A 21,767-nucleotide genomic window follows, 5' to 3' on the forward strand; every position below is an offset into this window, starting at 1 on the left:
TAATTAATATTAATAAAATTATTAATTAATTTTATTTCTGGATTTGAAATTATAATATGTTTTTTAGCTCTTCAAATTTCTCTATTAAAAAAAAAAATGACGGAAATTTCAACATGATTTTAGAATATCTAACAATTTTTTTTGTAATTCTGAATAAAATTTTATAGGTCTAAATCTATTTCTAACATCCAAAACCCAATTTAACATTTCTCCGGCAGATTTTTTTTGTAAAAAAATAACCCAGATTTTGGGTATCGGGCAAATTTGTTGCAACGACCGCTCTTCATGTTATAAAGTCGACAATCTCAATTGTAAAATCCAGACCAGTATACCTTTTTATGCTTAAAAGAAATACTAAATATATATTTTTATGCTCTAAAAGAAATATAAAATCTAAACTAATTTATTTAGTAATGTTGTTATTGGTGGTCTATCTAAAAATAAGAAAACTTAAACCTTAATTTTCATGGAAAAAGATTTAGAGTGAGAAAGCGAAGAGTTCTGTTTTCTCTGCACATTCTTGGAGCGATGCCCACATCATGCAACTGCTGGCATCATCGAAAAACAGAAGACAGGGGATTCATCATGAATGTTCCCTGCCTGCATTCGTTGCTTTGAAGAAGAGAAATACCATGTCATCATGGCACCCCGCTCACTCACCTGCCAGCTTGGACAATGATTGGGACCACAGCAAGGCATCTCCGATCCCTCCACCCAGTTGATCCTACATACACAACTTTTTAAGTTTTTCTGAAGCAGTTAGAATAATGTCATCTTTTAGATAACTGGCTTGTAATTTGATCTTACATACACACTTTTTAAAGTTTTTTTTGAAGCAGTTAGAATACTGTCATTGTTTTAGATAATTATCGTGCAATTTTTTCAATAGATTCAAAAGACAGTTTTCTATATAAAAGTCTCTATTAAGAAATATCTTCTTTCTTTTTCTTTCTTTCTTAAAGGTATGAGTATTTTTTTTTATGTAGATTGCAAATTTTGAGATTCTGAGCTTAGCAAAATGGTCATATGTTTGATGTCATTTCTAGCCACTGTTCTCCCCATAGTGGGATTCCAATATATTCCCAAAATCTACAATCAAAATAAGTTTAATATATTGGAAATGACTCTGTCCATTAATGTAAACCACCATTTTATCATGCTTTTTACAAGTTTAACTCAAAAAACTCAATAGATGCCTTGATAGTCATTTTAATCCAGAAACAATAAATAATGTGTAAAGTATAGTTGATTGCAGGTTGATATAATGGGAATATTGAGATTTCATTTCCGGTTGATATACAAAAATATCTTTTTTTACCATAATTTTTCAATTTTTAACTTGCTATATATAAATTGAATATTCTTGAACTTAATTGAAATCCAATTTCAATGAATATGAAGCAAAATAAAACTTTTATATTCATTAAATTTATTAAAAATATAAAACTCTTTATTTCTTCTGAATTTTATTTATATTAAAATTTATTAAAAATACAACAATGTTTGATATCTTTAAATTTTACATTTATTAAAATTTTTTAAAAATATAAAAATGCTTCACATTTTTTAAATTCACAAAATAAATACACAATTTACAATCTATACAAAAAAAATAGCTTTAAATTCATGAAAACTCAAAAATGTTCCATATCTATTAGATTCACGTAAAATAAAATAAATACAAATGATATCAAATTAACATAAAATGAATACATAAATAATACTCTATATTTATTCAAATTCAGAAATACTTCACATCTATCAAATTCATATAAAATATATAAAAATAATATTACATTTACATACACTGAATACATAAAATTTACAATCTATATGAAAATAATTACACTTAAATTTAAAATAAATACAGATATTATCACATTTTATTATAGATAATATTTACAATTTATATGTATGCTTAAATTTAAACCAAATTATTACAAAAAGACCACATGTAAAACAATACTTTGTAAATACTTTTGACCATCACATTTAAATATGGATTGTATTTGAGGATGTTTTTCATCATCCTTGAATATCTTTTTCTAACAAATTGTAACTGTACAATTAAATGAGACAGTGTTGGTTGCGATTAACTCGCATTAAGCCATATCTCCTGCTCCCATTATAATAAGCGTTAACCTTGGTAAATGATGAGCATGCGAAGCATATGAATCTAAATTTAACTATGGTTAAGAATGATTTGTTAGATATTTCCCTAAACAATCTCCAACATCAACCTAGATACACCAATCTATTTGCTCCAAGTTTTCTTCCTATTTTCCTTTTAAATAATCATTTATATCCCATGCGAATATGATGATAGGATGCTTATGGTATTAGGAGTAGGATTTTCTCACGAAGAGACTACCATTGCTCACATATTGTTAATTATAGATTGTCTTCATAGTAAAATTAAATCAATTTACTTAGTAAGTGATATTTTATAAATTATTTATTTTAAATTTTAGTTTTAGATTAATTTATAACATAAAGTATTTATGGATATTTCCGTGTCTAATTTATAAATATTTTTTTGGAAATTATAAAGTAGAATAAATCTCATATAATGAAGTGATTTATCTATTATAGTGGATGGATGCTTTCTCAAAATCCATGTAGTTTTTTTAATAATTTTATCGATTCTATTTTCTTTTCTTAATTTTACTATGTTAATAATGTATGATTATAAGAGATTGTATGTTTGTTTAATCTTTCTTTTTTATGTTTTATAACATGGTTACATTAAAACATGTTTTTCTAAAGTGGTATCATAAAATCTTATAATCTACTATCATTGATTTAATATTTTAATGTGGTGTAACCTTTGTATGGAAGTATTCTGATTCCTTTTAGGGTTTGATACATTTATAGGTGGTTTTTTTTAAAATAAGACTCATTTTTTAAAGTATATACAAAGTTCCAAAAGTTTTGATGCTATTTTTTGCAAAGCTTCAAGAGTTTTGCACTTCTTCTGATGTATGAGCTCTCTCCACTCATGCTTTTTCTCTTTCATTTGGTTTATAGGTTATATTTAGCACTACAAAATTTGTGTTGACTTTAGTAAGACTATTGTTTAAAATACTACAAAATTTGGATTTTGAGTGTGGTTGAAGTTGCCTCTTGAAGATGAAATAAAAAATGTTGTTCTTTTGACAAATTATATCTATGACCAAAGAAAAAATGGATGTTGTAACATACATTTTGTTGCACCCTGTAATTGTAGATATTTTTGTGTGAATTTTTGGGACATTTGTAAATTTATATGAAAATGAATTGATAGTTGGTTGGAGGGACATGGATCCAATGCTCTAGCAAGGGTGGTGTTGCTTGTATTGCTTGAATTTTCTATGGTGCCATGAGCAGGCCAATGCCAACCTCATTCATCTTCATTAACTATCACCATAACCACTAGCGGTAAGTGTTGATAGATTATGAAGTTTTGGAATGGGAAACATAGGTATAAAACACTCCTCCCCTCCTCATGGATTGAGACACGGAGCAGTTTTCTGGAGAGGAAAAAGAGAGGGGTCAATGGTTGCTAAGAAGAGACGACACAAGAAAAATAAGAGAACACACAATAGGCATAGAGGGAGAGACAGGACCATGCAAATGCAAGTAGAAGACACAAATGAACACACACACCAAACAATAGATAAAGAAAATGCCTTATAGAGAAGAAACATCAGGGAGGAAATCGAAATGTTGAACTAGACTGGATTGCCCTTGAGTTTGTGCTTAGATATTTGAGGTGTCATCCCCTGTATTGTTATGTGGAGGCCAATGCACTATGAGTCTAAGCTAGAATGGTCAATGGAAGGCTTAATGGATGAAACATCATTGCGGTGCTTGTTGTATAATTGATAAGCCACTTGGACAAGGCAATATGAACCACTATGGGGCTTCTTGTATTGTTCATAAACCACTTAAATAAAGCAATTCGAGCCTTGTAGTGCTTTCTATGAAAAGAAAGTTGTGAAACTACTTAGATGGTGGATTACAAACTCCTATATTGCTTGCTATAAAAAGATAGTTTTTAACCCACTAGAATAATGGATTCGATCTCTTGGAGATGAGCATAATCCCATCATGGCCCTGGGTGAAATATTGTGATAGAACTCAAAGAGTAAATGGGTCACTATGGTGCTTGTTGTATAGTTGTTAAACCACCTGGAAAAGGAAATTTCAGCCATTGTCGTGCTTTTTGGAGAATTGTTAAACCACCTAGACAATGGGTTATAGACCCCCATATGTCTTCCTATGAAAAGAGAGTTGTTAAACCACCTGGACATTGGACTTCATATCCTGAGTGTTTGACCAATCCTTGGTGTGAAATTTTTGTATGCAAGCATCCCCTCATAAATTGCATCCGACTTGATGGTGGTCAACTGCAAGAGAGATTGCAGTGTACTTTGCCTATGATTGGGTGGAGAGTTGAAGTCCCTCCTTCAATTGCCATCCATTTCAATTTATTCATATAAGTATAATGGTTTATGCATATTTAAATTATGAATTACAACAATCTTTAATATGTTAATGACCAATGTGTGGTTCTGCATTACTCATGTAAGAATGCTTGAAATCATTTCCATATTAATGATTAAAAATTGTCTTATGTACCTATGGGGATAATGAATGCTTGAATTGTGTGGTTATTGCCATCTTCATGAATTGTAGGATATTTTGTATGTTTATGACTCGTGGTCTAATGTTTACTCGAAATTAACCATGTATCTTGTAAGCTCTCAGTTATATTAAATGTTGCAATTGGGCAGGTCAATGTCTTACTCGTGATTGTGTTGGCAAGTTCTTACCATGTGAAAGTTATTATAAACCTTGAATCTCTACTAGTTTGTTGTTGTTGATGTTCTTTAGATTAAACTCTAGTATTCAGTAAAAAAAATCACCATGTAAGGAAATGCATGACAACCTTCTTAATAATTGAGTTGCAGACTCATATTATTAGCTGGAGGTTAAGGATTAGCCTCAAAAAACACTTCTAAGAAATTTGGTGTCCAAGTTCTTGCCCCTTTCCTTAAGGACTTCCTCAAATTCTCTTATTTCCTTTTCCCTTACAGTTCTACAACAAATCTAGTGATCCAAGATCCAGGGTCGGCAAGGATTGGTTATAACATAAGTAGGTTGGACCTCATCTCGATCAGAGATCTCCTTTCAAGCACCTTCCGCATACGAGATCTGAGAATCTGGAGGTTGGCAAGGTCAACACCATACGTGCATGACTGGATGGGAACCAACCAAATTACCTTCGCATATAATTTTAGGTTTGTATATCCTAGGGTTTGCGGTGGTATACAGTGGCCCTTGTGTAATGCCCCCTAATAATAATAACAATAAATAAATAGTAAACAAAAAGAAAAGATAATATTAGTAAATAAATAATAAATAATGTAGAGAATATAATAATAATAAATAAATAAAATAGTAAATGATAAATTGGAGTTATATATATATATATATATATAGAGCGAGAGAGAGAGAGAGAGAGAGAGAGAGAGAGAGAGAGAGAGAGAGAAGTAAACTATAAAAATAGTAAGAATAAGTAAAGCTAAAAAAAAGTAAGATAAAATAAAATAAGAATGAGCAAAATTAAAAGAAATATTGAATTAAATAAAAACTAAAATAAAAAATGAAAGATGGAACCGATTCCTTTGTTAAAGACTCTGCTTCCTTTGTTAAAGGGTTCAAAGATTAAGGCTAGAGCCTGGGGATCTGTTAGTAAGATTTGACATTTCCCTTTATACTAATATATTTTCTCTTTTCTATTGTCCTGATGATGAACCACATTAGATAGTTTGAAACGTCAACCAAAATCTCATGATGTGATTAATCCGAAAGAATTTATCAAAATAAATATGGATCACAAAAGTCTAAAATCAAGCAAAAGATGGCATGTTGACACATGTAATGTGTGCATGCAGATCCCCATTCCATTTTTAGAACCATTTTGTCTATTTAATTGATGATAAGGAGGATCAGGTTCATCCATTCCTTCATCCATTCTCTTGGGAGAAAAGTGTTGTGAGACAAATGATTTGAGGGCTCGAGGGTGGCTAGTTGTAGAAAGATTTTGTGCAAGTGAGCCTACGGTTGGGTGGAGAGTCGTCCCCAAAACTTTGTTGTGATTAGCGGGATTCAAGTAGTGTTCGACTCCGAAATCACAAGTAAGGAATATCATCGCTACAGATAAGTTTCCTCTGCTCATATTTTTCCAAATTCTATGCTAATTAGTTGAATAATTATGTATTGATTATTAATCGAATAAATTAATGTAATTAGTTGCATATTTAATTCTGAGTTATTACATATGATATCAAAGTGGATTCAAACACTAGAGACCTAAGATTTGAAGAGAAATATATACGACTACTATTAAAATCAATTTTATCAACAAATTTCAATTTTATATATATATATATATATATATATCCTCTCTTTATATATTTGCATAGTTTAAATTATTGTTCACAAAATAATCCTTTTACTTATATTTAATTAGATAAACTAGTTTTATAATATTTCAATCAGATTTAATTATTTATCAACAATAGTGTCCCAAATTGTTACAAATTCCCAATGCTGATTTTAGAGCCAACACACTACTAAAGAAGTAATTTTGTGAGTAATGGAAACCCTTCCCTCACTTCTTGGAGGTGATGAAACAAAACCCAAAAAGAGGGAGCTTCTCAAGATCCCTTCAAATCCCTCGACAAAAAGGGCACCAACTAGATTTCTAACAAATTAATTATCATATATTTTAATACTACCAGAACATCCAATAGTGTGTAATACCCAATAATACTACATTAAATATGTATATGTAAACAAAAGTTAGTTGACATAATGAATGGTAGTAAAAAATTTAAATCTACATGGAAAAGTCTTTACAAAGATTACAAAGATTGGAACCTCAGTAGAACAAAATTACGTTCCCTTGGGAAAACGACAAACTTCTTTAGGGATTAGGTAACCAACCAAGTCCAAGGTCAAAGAAATGATCAAAACCAAGAAAGGGAGTTGGAACAAAAACAAAGACAACTGTTAAATTTTCAATTCAATGCCGAGGATAGACGAATAACCCTTGATATTATGAAAGAAGTCCAAAAATCCACATTATTAGAGTTCACAGGCCAATATGGGGGGTTTTGTAGTAGAAGCCTCGGTGATGAGTGTCAAGAGAGCACTTAGATTTAAGGCATACTCTTCAGGGTAAAAGGCTCAAATAGCATTGAGTTTACTGAAGGGATAAGTTTTATTATGGTAGGTAAATGAAGAGACTAAGATGCAAGTCACCACATTGCAAGTTACTTGGGAAATATTTGAGGAAGCCTTTAGAACCAGATACTTATTAGAGGAATACAAACACTGACAAATATGGGCCTTCCATGCAATACGATAGAATGGTAGCCAATCAAAGACTATGAAGTTGAATTCTATGCATTGGACCATCATGTGAACTATATGGAAGATGATAAACATCAAGTTGAAAGATTCATGCATGGGCTTGATCGTTTGGTTCGAGCGGAAGTTTCCATGTGGAAACCTACCACTATGGAAACAACCACTATTTTGGCCAAACAAGTCCAGAGGATGATAACTATGAAAATGCAAATGGTGATTGATGAAAATATAGAGAAGGAATCATCCAAGGAGGGTGTAAGTAGAAAAGGCAGACACCAATAGGAATATTAGGGAAGGTAATCCAATGTTGCTAGGATTTCTAGTGCAACCTTTGGGTTTCCTACAGAAGAACGTAAGGCTCAACCCTACTTAAAAAGAACTAGTAGTAGAGCTAGAGGAGTTGGTGGCCAAGGACAAGGACAGATAAGGGATCAAGGTAAATTAGAATGTTGGGAATGTGGGGGTCCACATTACAAAATGGACTGTAAGAAGTATCAAGCTGGGCTGAGACACCAAGGACACTAAGAAAAAAGAGAAAAACCATAGACCCAACATCAAATTCATGCCATTGTAAACCATCGGCAGGGTGAGCACCAATCCACCATTTTCGATTCCATGAATTTAAAAGGAGGAAGTCCTTGCGATCGAACCATTTTGTATACTGGAACTTCGGTTTTGTTAACTCAAGAATCATGAGTTTGAGCAAGTCAAGGTCCAATGGGACCAATATAGCCCAAGGTCAGCTACTTGGGAAGGTGTAGATGTTATTTTTCACGACTTTTCCTTATCTATTTGATTAAATGTGTCATGAATTAGATATGATTGCATAACTTAGCTTAAATAGATACTTTTATGGAGTGTCTAAATCATGTATTATTGTTTAATTTTTTTTATACATCTAAATCATACACTATGATTTCAGTTATGGTTTCAGTTAATTTTTATGTCAACATAGGACTGTTGACATATAATCTTGAGAAGAGGGTTCATGATATGATGGTGGGTGCTAATTGGACATAGTTCTAATGAGGTTATAATGATGCACATGTGGTTCTTATTTATTTATTTTGTTATGATAATGATGTTGTATGCTTATGATGGATATGATATGCATAGGAATTATGATTCTATGATATGAGGTTATATTGACAAGTGGTTATTTTATTATGTGATGTCATTATATGTCTTTGATGATGATATGTTGATTTTATAACTTATGAGGGTATTTGATGTGGTAATCGTATGCAAATTTTATGGCATGCATGAACATGCAATTTTTTATTATTCAGAATGTTGTGATTAATGATGATGTCATGTTCTCATGATGACATGCAAGACTTGGCATGTGGATTATTTGCTATGATACTATGATATTATAACTAATGTGTTGGTTGTATGTTGAGATGTGGTGCTTGATAGGAAATCCACAAATGGGTCGAGAGGGCTAGTTATTTGATGATCTTGTGGGAGCCCATACCTACAAGGGAGAATATGGAATACCATATGGGCTAGGGAGATACTCAATCAACACTAAATATGCCAGTGGTTCCTTTGTCTTGTATATCTCTTGATGAATAGCGCTTGAGGGGCTATTGGACCATCTTGAGGAGGCCAAGTGCCTGATATTGTAGGCCAAGTGTCTAATATTGTAGGCCAAGTGCTCGATAATGGATTGGGATGTCAAATTCTAGTGGGGGTGTTAGGATTTCAGTGCTTGGGGTTGCGTACCTTAGTGAGTGTGCAGGGAGTGGGCCAGCCTTTCGAGATGCCTGGAGTACTACCTCATGGAGTACTAAGTTGGGTTTCTACCTTCGGTAGATGAGGTCTGAGTCGAGCGCAAGCCTTGGGGCTAACCATGGGCTATGGTGCAAACCGATGAGGCTTTATGCCTAGTTCCAAAAGTTGAGAAAAAGGAAAAATATTCCTTGGTATTTCCTAGGTATTGTGGAAACTTTCGATGCCTGCTAGTTATACTAGTTCAGTAGAGGGTGTAGGGAAAATGAGAAGCAATAAATAACTAAATAAAATAAGATGTTAAATGATTCAAATTAACTCTGGGACAAAGTTCCTTAAAGATGGGGAGTATGTAATTCCCCTAATAATAATATAAATAAATAATAAAATATAATATAATATTAAAATATAAGTAAATAAATAATAAACAATAAAAATATAATAATAGTAAATAAATAGTAAACAATAAAGAAAAAATAATAATAGTAAATAATAAAGAAAAGATAACAATAGTAAATAAGTAATAAATAATGAAGAGAATATAATAATAATAAATAAATAAAATAGTAAATAATAAACTAGAGCTCTAAATAAATATATATAAAAGTAGATTATAAAAATAGTAAGAATAAGTAAAGTTAATAAAAGGTAAAATCAGAATAAAATAATAAAGAGTTAATTTAGGAGAAATGTTGAATTAAATAAAACTTAAAATAAAGAAATACAATTTGGCATGTTGACACATGGAATGTGTGCATGTGAAATTATACCCTTTCCATTTTTGGAACTGTTTTGTCTATTTAATGGATGATGAGGAGGATGAGGTTCATTCATTCCTTCATCCATTCTCTTGGGAGAAAAGTGTTGTCAGACAAAGGATTCCTTGGTAGTAATACATTGATTGAGGGCTTGGGGGTGGCTAGCTGTAGAAATATTATGTGCAGCTAGGCTTACGGTTGGGTAGATAGTCATCCCAAAACATTGTTGAAGTTATCGGGATTCAAATAGCGTTCAACTTTGAAATAGCAAGTAAGGAATATCATCGCTACAGGTAAGTTGTCTTTGCTCATATTTTTTGAAATTCTATGTTAATTATTTTAATAGTTGTGTGTTCATTATTAATCACATAAATTGATGTAACTAGTTGCATATTTAATTTCAGGTTGTTACACTTTGCACCATATTATCCCTCAAGTGTAGAAGGATTTTGAGATACGACCCATCCAAGAGTGTGAAGTGGCAACATAACGTTGCTAGGATGGATAAGTTATGGGTTAAATATAATGGTGATGTGTAGAAAAACACCATGGGTGAGGACTTAGTGGGCCTTGTGCCTCCGTTGATGTGGCAGTGCCATGTGGGCCATGTAGGGACCATGTGGATGCCACATGGAAATTCAATGTTCACATAAACTAATATGATTGGCTAAATTTATGATGGGCATAAGTCTCAATATGGGAGTCAGATTGAGGTAAAATTTGTATCTCCGGAAAGCTCTTAATGAGTTGTATGTGAGGGTGGTGTTTGTTTTGAGATTTGAAGATTTAGAAAAGGAGGTTTTTGTAACCCCATATCCATAACATACCTTGGGGGTCAAGTAAATAAAATAGGTAATAACTCCCATAGCTCGAGACAATTAAGGGGATGGGAGGTAGTGTTACAAATGCCTCCTATGGATTCCACAAAAAAAAGATAAGGAATAGGTCTATGCAGTGCATTTTTTTATATTTAGTGGTTTTCGTCTCTATGTTTTAGTTCATAATTTTTATTTTTGGAATGTTTATTTTCTATGCTCTCCACCTTAATATCCTCTAAGTAAAGAGTGGGTCATCCTCCCATTTTTTAGATTCCAGATCAAGGCTCTAACTACCTTACCATTACCTCTAGGGACTCACCCTCAATGAACTAACTAATCATACTTAAGCATGTAGATACTAAATTTCGATTTTAATCACCAAGTTCATTATGATAATTGTTATGAATGGTCGGATTACCCAAGTATTTATTCTTGATAGTGTGAAGGATATAGAGGCTCATTGAAATTCTCATAGTCAACTTAATCAACAATCGATACAACCAAAACCCTCTTGTATTAATCTTCTTTCTCTATTGATTGTTGTATTGGAGGTAAATGGAAGGAAGAGGCAACACAATTGTTTCTATAATTGAAATTGCAAGTGCTTGGTGCATGCGTTGTTGCAAAATAGGGTATGACAATTTTTTTATAATATTCTTAGACAACCATCTCTTTATGATGCATTTCTTCGAATGTAGAACTTAAATCTTGATACCCAATAGGTGGGGATGGACACCAAGGAGTAAATAAAGAAAATTTATATTGAAAAACACGTTTACATGATATTGTAATTTTGTATTAGTAGAAGATGTTACATTCTTCTCATTCCCTCTTTATTTAGATTATTGTTTTGTAAGTTATTTTTCATGATACCCATGAGAAATGATGGTTTCTAACAGCCACGTTTATCCAAATTGATGCAGGAATGAAATGAAATGTAGATTTAAACAAGAACACAGAGATACAATGAAACAAAACTTCAATTAATAAACAGAAAGTGCTAGAAATTGTTTACATACATTAGAGAAACAAACTAGCTTAGGCGATGATACCTTATCTATGAGAAGACATGTGATGCTTACATGCATTCTGAATTGTGTTACAGAGGCTTGTAGGCCTTTTTATCATCAAGAAATAATGGAAAACCCTAAACATCCAAAAACATTACCCTAGGAGATGAAGTGCCAAAATTTTGGGGGCCCCGTTGGGGTTATTTGGAACGTCAACTTCTCGGTGTTGTAACTTTGGCATACGATCATTGTTTTGCACATACGATACCTCATTAGAAAGATCTATCCGAGGAAAAAAAATGACAATGGACCCTTGTCATAAGTTATGAGTCTACCCATTTTCCAAAATAGCGTCGTTTAGGTCCTCAAAAGGACTCTGGAAGTTCATGACACAAAAAAAACTACAAAAAATAGAAAGGTGTGTTGGAAATTAGGAAATTGAAAGGAAACAATGTTGGGGGTCCAAGTTGAATAGGAAGGTGGACACCACTATCCACCTGGATTAGTCCTCACCCCTTAGGAAGCAACGGTCCCAATTGCATTAAGTACCTCCATGAGATGGGGAAAGTTTTGCTAACTTTGATCATTGGTGAGCCAGTTTCGTTGGTGCAAGAGCTAGCCAGCTTTGACAACTTGATATAGTTGGATTCTCTATTGGTGAGTGTTTTCAATCTGCGTGTCCATGATCCGATCAATTTTGGCCAACTCGATGCAATCTGGATTGAGTTTTTTTAGTGTCAGCTGCTCAACAATGTCTAATGTGTCCAACAATGGTGGAAAGTATGGTCGAAGGTAGTCCACATTGAATACGGGGTGTAGGCCAAGGAATGGATGGATACTTAGCTTGAAATAATTATCACCCATGGCCTTGGTGATGGTGTAAGTCTTGTATCGAAGTGGTCAAATCTTTTTATGGGCTTCAGAAAGGCATTCCTTTTGTAGGTCCAACCATACCTTTTTGCCCACTTGAAACTTATGTGGCACTGGACGTTGATCATGACGTTGTTTATACTTGGCATTGGATTTATCTAGGATATCATTAACCTTTTGGTATATGTGCTGGGTGTGTTCAATAAACCTGGTGGATTTGTTAGCCTTAGACTATACATGTGCATATTCTTCATGTCTAGTCGCAAGAGGCATGACAACATCAATCAGGTACAACAGTTAAAATCTTAGGCCCACTTGAAAGGAGTTATGGCTAGTAGATATATGAATAGCTCTATTATATCTATGATGCAGATAGGTAAGACTCTCATCCCATGACCATTGATGCTTGGATTTATACATGTGTAGTATGTGGACTATCATCCTATTAATGACCTCTGTCTGGCCATCAGTCTGAGGATGGAATGTGGTCAACTTGGTAAGCTCGGTATCCAACAACGACCAAAGGCCTAACTAGAATTCGCTCAGGAACCTATTGTCCCAATCTGATACAATGGTTTAGGGGATCCCAAAACATACCCATACTCATTCGAAGAAGAGATTGGTAGTGTCTTCTATGGTGATACTATTCTTGCAAGCATCCAATATAGCCATCTTGGAAAATTCATCAATGACCACATACATACAGTCATTGCTTTGCTTGGTAGAAGGAAGGCCAAACACATAATCCATGGAGATGGATTCCCAAGAATTGCTAGGAGTAGGCAAATGAGTGTACAAGCCTTGCTTCTTAATGGTTGCCTTGGTGATGGCATAGGCAGTGCAAGGTTTGATATATTTTCCAATGTATTTTTGAAGTTTCGGCCAATAAAAATACTTCTATAGTACTACCACTATTTTTTCGAAACCAAAGTGTCATGCAACACCATTGTATTGTTCCTCCAAAATCACCTTGGCACGTAGGCTTGAAGGAACACAAAGGTGTCCTGGGTAGCATAACAGTGCATCCCGGAGGTGGAATTCTGGTACTTACTTTCCATCCATCAACATCTTGTATGTGGTAGCGAATTCTCGATCATTTTTGTATAGTTGCGGCCATCCAAAAGTATCATGCCTTCAAGTGTTGAGAACAATGGTCAGTGCCACAGCTGGGGGCCAACTGACATAATCTACAACGTTATTGGTTCTAACATTCTTATATTTAGTGTCCAAATGAAATCTTTGCAGATATGTGGAGAATTTATAATGGAAACCATTCTGCAACTTCCCTTGTGCTATATAACTAGAAAGGTCGATGATTTATGTGGGTGATTCGTCTCCTTCCCCATAATGTAATGTTTCCATTGTAGGTAAGCCTGCATGATGAAATACATCTCCTTATCATAGGTGGGGTATTTCTGAATTATATTGGAGAGTGTCTCACTATGGTAGGCCACTGGATGCCCTTGTTAGGTGAGAATTACATCAATAGCATCATCAAAGGCATTTGTCTCAATTTCAAATGGTTTTTGCAGGTTTGGGAATGTGAGTATTGGCATAGAGAAAAGGCGGTGTTTCAATTCAATGAATTCCTTTTGTTGGGACTTGAACTATAAAAAAAATTCTTTCGCTCTACCCTTGGTAAATGTACTCAACAACCAAGTGATATGGGCGAATAGTAACAGGAACCTTCGATAGAAATTTTCAAGGCCCAAAAATATGTGAAGCTTTGTCAAAGTTGTTGGGGCTGGCCAATCCTTAATGACTTGGATATTATCCAGATCGGAATGTATACCTTGATCATCAATGATGTAGCCTAGATATTATAATTGGTTCATACCAAAGGTGCATTTCTCCAAGTTAGCACATAGCTTATTTTGTCACAGGGTTTAAAGAACATGTTGAATATGTTGCAAGTGCTCTTCCCAACTCTTTTTGAAGATGAGGATGTCATCCATATATTCAACTATGAATGAGTTGGTGAAAGGCCGCAAGTCGTTATCCATCAGCCTCATAAAATTCACATGGGAATTCATCAATATGAAGGGAATGATCAACCACTCAAAAAGGCCCTCCTTTTATTTTAATGTATTCTTCCATTCATATTTGGTTTCTATTGGAACTTGGTGATGACACAATTTAAAAAAATTCTTGTTGAAGTATTTGGGCTCCCTCAGCTGGTCCAAAAGATCGTGAATCTGTATGATTGGCTGGTTATTCCTGAGAATGACTTTATTATGAAATGTCTCTAGGTCCCATACTTATTCTATATGAGTACAATTGATATCCCACAAGGTGATGAACTTGGTTGGATGTGCCCTTTTTGTAGGAGCTCTTGGATCTGTCACTTGATTTCCTCATTTTCCAAAGCAGAGTGGTGATATATTGGCTCATTGGGTAGAGGTGCTCCAGAAGTTAGATCGATTAAATGCTTGACCTAATAGTGAAAAGGTACTCCTATGGGTGAGGATAAGATGTCCCTGTACTCTTCCACGACCTTATCCACTTGCTTTTTCTGCACAAGGAACCCTTTTTGGGGGACAGAGATGTGGCTATGATCTTCTCGTTACTTTGAGAGGGAATCGGAAAGAAAAAAAATTCTTGGTTTAGAAGATGTGGCCATGATCTTCCCCTTACTCTAAGGGAAAATTGGAAAGAAAACAAATTTCGTATATAGGAGATGATCTTACTTCATTTCTTAGAAGATATCACAGAAATGGTGGTAAGTGGGGCTACCTTCGGTATCCTGTATAGTTTTCTGCCCAAATAAATAATAATAGTGTGAGGTTTGGACTCATACATAGCATGATGCTTCCACAAGTATGGTTGGACTAAGAAAACATCAAAAACTTCAAGAGGAGAAACATCACATAGTACCTCATCCATAAAGGCCTTGATGTTGTAGGGAAGGTGGCATTGTTGGCTAACAGGAAGACTCTCATCCTTAGTGAAGCCACCTGATGGTGTATGGTTGTGGGTGTGGTGTGTTTAGTAGGCCTAACCACTTAATGACCTCTGCTAAGATGAGGTTCATTTGGCTCTCGTTGTTGACAATGAATTGTAGCAGAGAACCATTTACCCACATTTGTGAGTGGAAGAAGTGCTCCCATTCCTCTAGATCTTCAGGCTCAATCTTTTATACTGTGGTGGTGGAAATGGTGGCATTGGGGTCTCTATCAATAATCAGCTTCCCCTTTCCATTCCAATTGTTAGGTTCTAGGTTAGAGTATGAAAATGCATCTCACTCTAAATCTTTTAGCTCAGGCACCAATGACTACTTGGTGCGACACTCATTTTTGTTTTCACACGGGGGGGCGGGGGGGGGGGGGGGGGGGGGGGATCTTATAGAAGTCACACCATTTTCTTGTGTCCTTCTTCATCTTCATGATGTTATTATTTACTTATGGATTCGATGGATTATCAAGGGTCACTCCACCTTAGATCTTTCCTTTGTTTTGTAGTTTGGAGGTGACTTTTACTTTCTTTAGATTTGCAAATCCAAAATCTCACTTCTTCTGTTTAAATTTCTGCTTGATCTTGACAACATATTAGTATGTGATATCAAGCAAGGATATGTCGAGGAAGTATATTTTTTTCTAGATGTATTTGTGGAGACAGTCACGGAACTTGAGTACTAGGTGCCACTCTGGCACATCTTGGTCCCTTTCCTATCATAAAATGGTCAATTTTATGTACATATCTTCATAGCTCCCAATAGGATAATATTTTTCCTTGAAGACATATGTTGGCTTGATGGGCCTTGACCCAGGTTCAGCATTATTCAGCTAAGAAAATCCCTTCACTACTGGACCTTTCGACATCAGTTCACGGAGCAAGGATCCAAGTCCCACTCAAAGCAGTATGGGGGGATGCAGGAACCAAGTTTCTACACACTGAGATGGTCAAGTTGTTGGTTTTATACCTTAAACCCTTCCTCCGCGCAAATCAATAAGCCTTTAGAGCTTATCGATGTACTTTCTCTCCGTCTCTTAAAACCCTTGCGAAGGTATACGATCATCCTTTGCACAACCCTACCCAGTGGCTCGGGTACTTATGCACCTTTGTTACTGTGTTAGTGTATAATTTCCTGAATTATCTTAAGTGTTTGCCAACTTTACCATGCAATTAAGATTATCTTTGTGTAAACATATATCCTTATTTGCGTTCATATAATAGATAGAAACATATACATTCATGCATCAAATTAGCATTATAACATAAACCTAGAACTTAACATAACATAATCGCATGCGATCCACAGAGGTAAAATACATAGTAATTTTAGAATACTTCTCTTTATTGATGATTCAGATTTTCAATACAGACTCTATTTGCCCTACGGAGATAGCTAGAGGGGTCCGCACACTCAGCTGCAGACTTCTACCCTAGGCCTCTGCGCACTTAGCCATAGAGCCTCTTCCTACGCTAAGAATCTCACTCTTAGCTTGTCATAGATTCCTCAATGACTCCAACTTACTTTGAACTACTAAAAGACTCTTCTAACACTTCTTTTTAAACAATCCCATGGTTCGTGGAGAATGGGTAGATCCTCTACAACTGAGATGACTTTTAAAAAAGAAGGGTGAAGAACCCTTAGTGACTCTTTACATCTTCACGCCTCGCGACCACAAAATGCAGAGACTTTACATTCTTTATACAAAATTTGGGCTTTCTGCCAAAAAAATTAGGCTTTTAGCCCAAAAATGGATCTTAGGGGAACCCATTCCCAACAAGCCCCTAACATAAACATGGTGACTCGCTCTCGAGTCACTCTTCTAGCATGGAGATCTTGTCGCGGAGACCTCCCATCTTGACTTGGACAACTGCTACCTCAGCGACACACTGTGTTTCTGCCTACTTCATCTTCTCGACCAACTGCTTTGTCATTGGCCCTATGTTGTCTGACTGAATCTTCTGTTGAGTCTCCTGCAGACCAGCCAGCTTGCCTTCAATAGTGGTCATGATCAATTAGGCCTTGACCAACAAGGCTTCAAGAAAGCCTTCAGCATGGCTTCCTTGTGTTGAGTTGCATCTACCTACTCTTTCAATGCCTTAGCCTCCTGCAGCTTAGCTAAACTCTGCGTGATGGCGTCAGTGCGCGCTGTCGCTTTGAATTCATCGTAGCACTGCTGCAGCTCTTGCGCTTCTATTTCTAGCCATTGTACAGTAGTATCTTCTTGCAAGCAAGTGGCTATCTCGAGCGACTGCTTGAAGAGTGTGGTACAATCCTTCATTGCGCTCTCTACTACTACTACAACGTCTTTCATAGTGGTCTCCCGCTACTCTCTGATCTATGGCGGAGTCGAAGGTTGAGCCTTCAATTGCAACTCTGCAATTTTGAGGTTTAGCTCCAGCTGAACCATTGCCAATTTAGTTCATGCGTCGCACACTCTAGCAGCGAGCTTCCAAACCCTCACATCTATCGGCTCAGCCTCAAGAATGCCCAGCTTCGGGACAGTCCTGCATGCCTCAGCCATGGCTATGGAAATGCACTGGTTATTGTCGGTAATGTCTTTTACAAGGGTAAGGGAGGAGTCTCTCTGCACGGTTAGCTGGGCGTTGTTGACCTTCTGTTCACTGATCACCTGCAACACACGCTGTTCACGGGCCCGAATTTCTACGATCATGTCGTCTTGCAAAAGGTGAAGCACCTCATTGGGAAGTGTGGCTAGGTTGAATCCAACTCTCTTAAGGGCGCTAACAGTGGGTCTATCAGCTTCAGTCTCTGTTGTTAGTGCTCCATTGGCAGCACTATTACTCAGGGATCACTTGTGCATAGCATCCCTGTGGCTTCTGAGGTGCCATGTGCCAAACTAGTTGACGCCGCGCTCATCTATATCTGTGATGAATGGATCTGTAGCTCTCACAGACCCATATGTATAGCACCCAATGCCTATTGTTGTTGCTACTTGAACTACTGCAACAGTTCCGTGGTGGCATCCCACACCGTATCACCTATGTCATTTAAGTCCCCCTCTGTTAGGGTGATCGGGTCTAGAGACGTCTTGCTAGCCTTGGACTTCTTCCGTGGCCCTACTTTCTATAGGTCTTTGGTGCACTTGATGTATAATGGAGTCATCTCCGAGTCCGCTCCTCCCTGCTCCATCTGATCATCTTCATCCTCAATCTCTGGGGAAGGTGACTTCTGACTCTGGTCAGAGCTGTGCTCCCCTTCGTCTGCCTGTCCACCCAACTGCTGCGCGGAAATGTGCACTGCCTTGGCCTTGTTGTCGACCTCCTTTCTCCTCTTCATGGCTAGTTGTTCCATCTTCAGCTTGGCTTCTTCCTTCTTCCTCTATGCGGTGGACTTTCTAGATCCCGCTATCAAGTCCTTGGCATTGTTCCAATCTGCCAACCAATGGTCGAGGACTGCTACAATTGCATCATTTGTGGCCAAGTATGGAAGGTCATGCCACTTCTACTCAGGGTCCTTCCATGCCCGTATTGGGACATGGTGGAAGTCAGCCTTGAATTCCATGTACTCCTGCAACTTCTCAAAATTTGTAGGTGTCAGTCACGGCTTGCGGTTGATGGCCATATGGATGCTCATTTCCATCAAGATCCAGAAGATATTTGTTATAGACATATTTGGGCACTGCAACTGCAATCACATATGTCCGTAAATCAAGGGCTTCTAAACCCCTAAAAGTGTTGTTTCATCCCTAAAGGATCAGGGTCAATTGATTACATCATTTCCCAGAAGTTCTCCCTGAAAAACTACTCAAAACTGGTCAAAACTGGACCATACAGACTGCTCCATGCTGAGGGTGCAATGCATACTGAAAAGCCCTTTTGTAGGGTGTGATGAGTGAGAGCACACAAATGGCAGAGGCAGTTTTCTAGGTGGAAACCCAGAGAATCTTCTAGAAATTTCTCATATGACACTTGCCTCTCTGAATTCTCCCAGGGATGAGTAAGAGATCATGGAATCTCCAAGTGGAACCAAGAACTATCAGTGAAATGACACTAATCAAAATCCCAGAAGCTGACTCACCCCCCTGCAAATATCTATATATGGATCTCTCATCCTAGAGATCCAGAGGCTGGAATTTTGTATTTTGTAAGGAAATGTTGTTGGTTTCTCTGCGAAACATTGCATTGTTGGGTGATCTAGCTTTTTCATGAGGTGAAGAGGGCTTTCATGTTGGGAGGATGGCACTGGATCAGACAGCTTGGTTGTAATCCTCTCTTCTACTACTTCTATCAATAAAGCTATTTGAGTTTTCCTCCATATACTTGTATATCTTTGAATCTTGTATTTGTGTATGCATTTGTATGGTTAATATACATCTAATCCTATATTTTTTATGGTTATAGATCTCTATGCTTTGATGGTATTATGCTGCTTTGACTCTACAGGTGTTCTTTGAAGCGGGACAAGTGAGGAAGGAGTGGCAAAGCTCTGTCAAAGGAGGGAGGAAACAAGCAAGGAGACAAGAGAAAGACTGAGGTTGGTACTCTCTGCTTCTCTCTCATCTATCTCTCATAAAGGAAAACACAAGTGACTTTAAATTGTTTGTTTCTAAGATAGCTACCCATCTTAGTGGGACTAGCAGCTCTGAATGGACACTAGTTTTCTCGATAACAAATTGGTGACTCCATTGGGAAGTGAATAGTTTGTTTGTTTGTCATTTTTGTTTCCTTTATAGACTACAGACGGAGCCTGAAGTTAAGCCAGCTAGCCTTCGAATTGCTTTTGCTATGCAACTGCAAAGTAGATCAACGCTGCTTCAGTCAATCTCTGGGTTAGTTTATGAACTGAACATATGACTTGCAAACATCCTAAGTGCCCTGGTGGTAGCTCAAATAACCTCATTATATCAGCCCCTATACTTTGTGTTTACTGCCAATCATTAGCTTAGCCTAAATCCCTGAACTTAGCTGCAAACTGTGAGTGAAAACCAAGCTCAGTCTCATCCTTGGTCCATCGCACTGTCTGTAACTGTGCAACCTGGATGCATCGCACCTCCCGTGTGTTGTAGGTGAGATGCATCCTTGTTTCCCTGTGTTACAGGTGTGATGATTGAGTGAGACTATTTCTGCTTCCAGATTTTGATTTTTTCTTCATTGTTTTCAGCTCTATTCAGTAATTTTGCTATCTATGATCAGTATATCACTGTTGAAACTCTCTTCCTTTGCATTATTCAGCCTCCACTGATAAGGAATTGTGAATGTTTTTTATGTATTTTTCATCATTTACAATCCTTCTTTGCAAAAAGTAGCTTAATCGAACTGTCGTCTTTTGATTTGAAAGTGTCGCAATTGTCGTTTTCAGTCAAGAAAAAGAGTGTCGTAAAGTCTTCCTCTTTTATATAGTCGTTACACTTTTGCCATTGTATTTGATTTGGATTATCAGTATTTCAAGTGTCGAAAACAGTTTTCAATTCGAAATCACAGAGTGTCGTCTTAGTCTTCCTTTCGTTTTGAAAAGAGAAAATTGTTAGTATTGTCGCTTTGAGGAAAGATAGTTCAGATTTGTACTTAGTTTTCTTTTTGTCATTCTCACATTAAGGAAACTTAAAAACAAATACATGCATGTACATTTGCATTTATATTGCATGTGGAAATTGATTTAGGAAAAGTGCATTTGGTGTGTGCTCTCTACTCTATGTTGAAAGAATTGTATTTTTTTTTTCCTTAGTAGCTAGGATTTTCATTGCTAAAAGAAAAGAAATGACTGTTTATCATTTTAGATTGCATATTTAGGAGTTGTATATCTACATCACGTGGTGAACCTTAAAGGAAAACTTCTTAAGAAATATCAACTGTAAAATAAACCTCAATGAACATAAAAATGCTTTGGAACCTAATGCACAACATCTAGAAGTCTAGGCTAGAGATGTATTCCAGCGTCGTAAAGCTTGGTAACTATCATTTTCATCGTAGGTTGAGTGATTCCTCCTGTTTGATACGACAAGTGCTAGTACGGACTTGTGCTCCCACGTACCATTGAGTATATATTGGGATACCACAATAGGCTATATCCTTTATCCTTAGGAAGCCGTGTCTGCCGCCCTATCGATCGCAATGCACTGAACACAGCATTCGGGAAGATTGACTATCGTACGTAAAAAGTATTCTGCACTTTTGTGATTGGTTTGGTAATCCCTGTGTCTAGATTTCTAGAGTAGTCACTTTCGTTCCTTTTCAGACTCCTTAAA

The 21,767-nt window shown here is 36.2% G+C and overlaps 1 pseudogene; it reads left to right on the top strand.

Moving 5' to 3' along the window:
- LOC149208387 (calcium-transporting ATPase, endoplasmic reticulum-type pseudogene) overlaps nucleotides 1-17,631 on the top strand; it is a 60,904-nt pseudogene extending 43,273 nt beyond the window's left edge.
- Nucleotides 17,632-21,767: the final 4,136 nt, after the last annotated feature.

This window comes from Pinus tabuliformis, chromosome 1_2 (genome assembly GCF_031772625.1).
Source record: "Pinus tabuliformis cultivar Carrire ecotype Pingquan chromosome 1_2, CPIR1, whole genome shotgun sequence".
NCBI classification, from domain to species: domain Eukaryota; kingdom Viridiplantae; phylum Streptophyta; class Pinopsida; order Pinales; family Pinaceae; genus Pinus; species Pinus tabuliformis.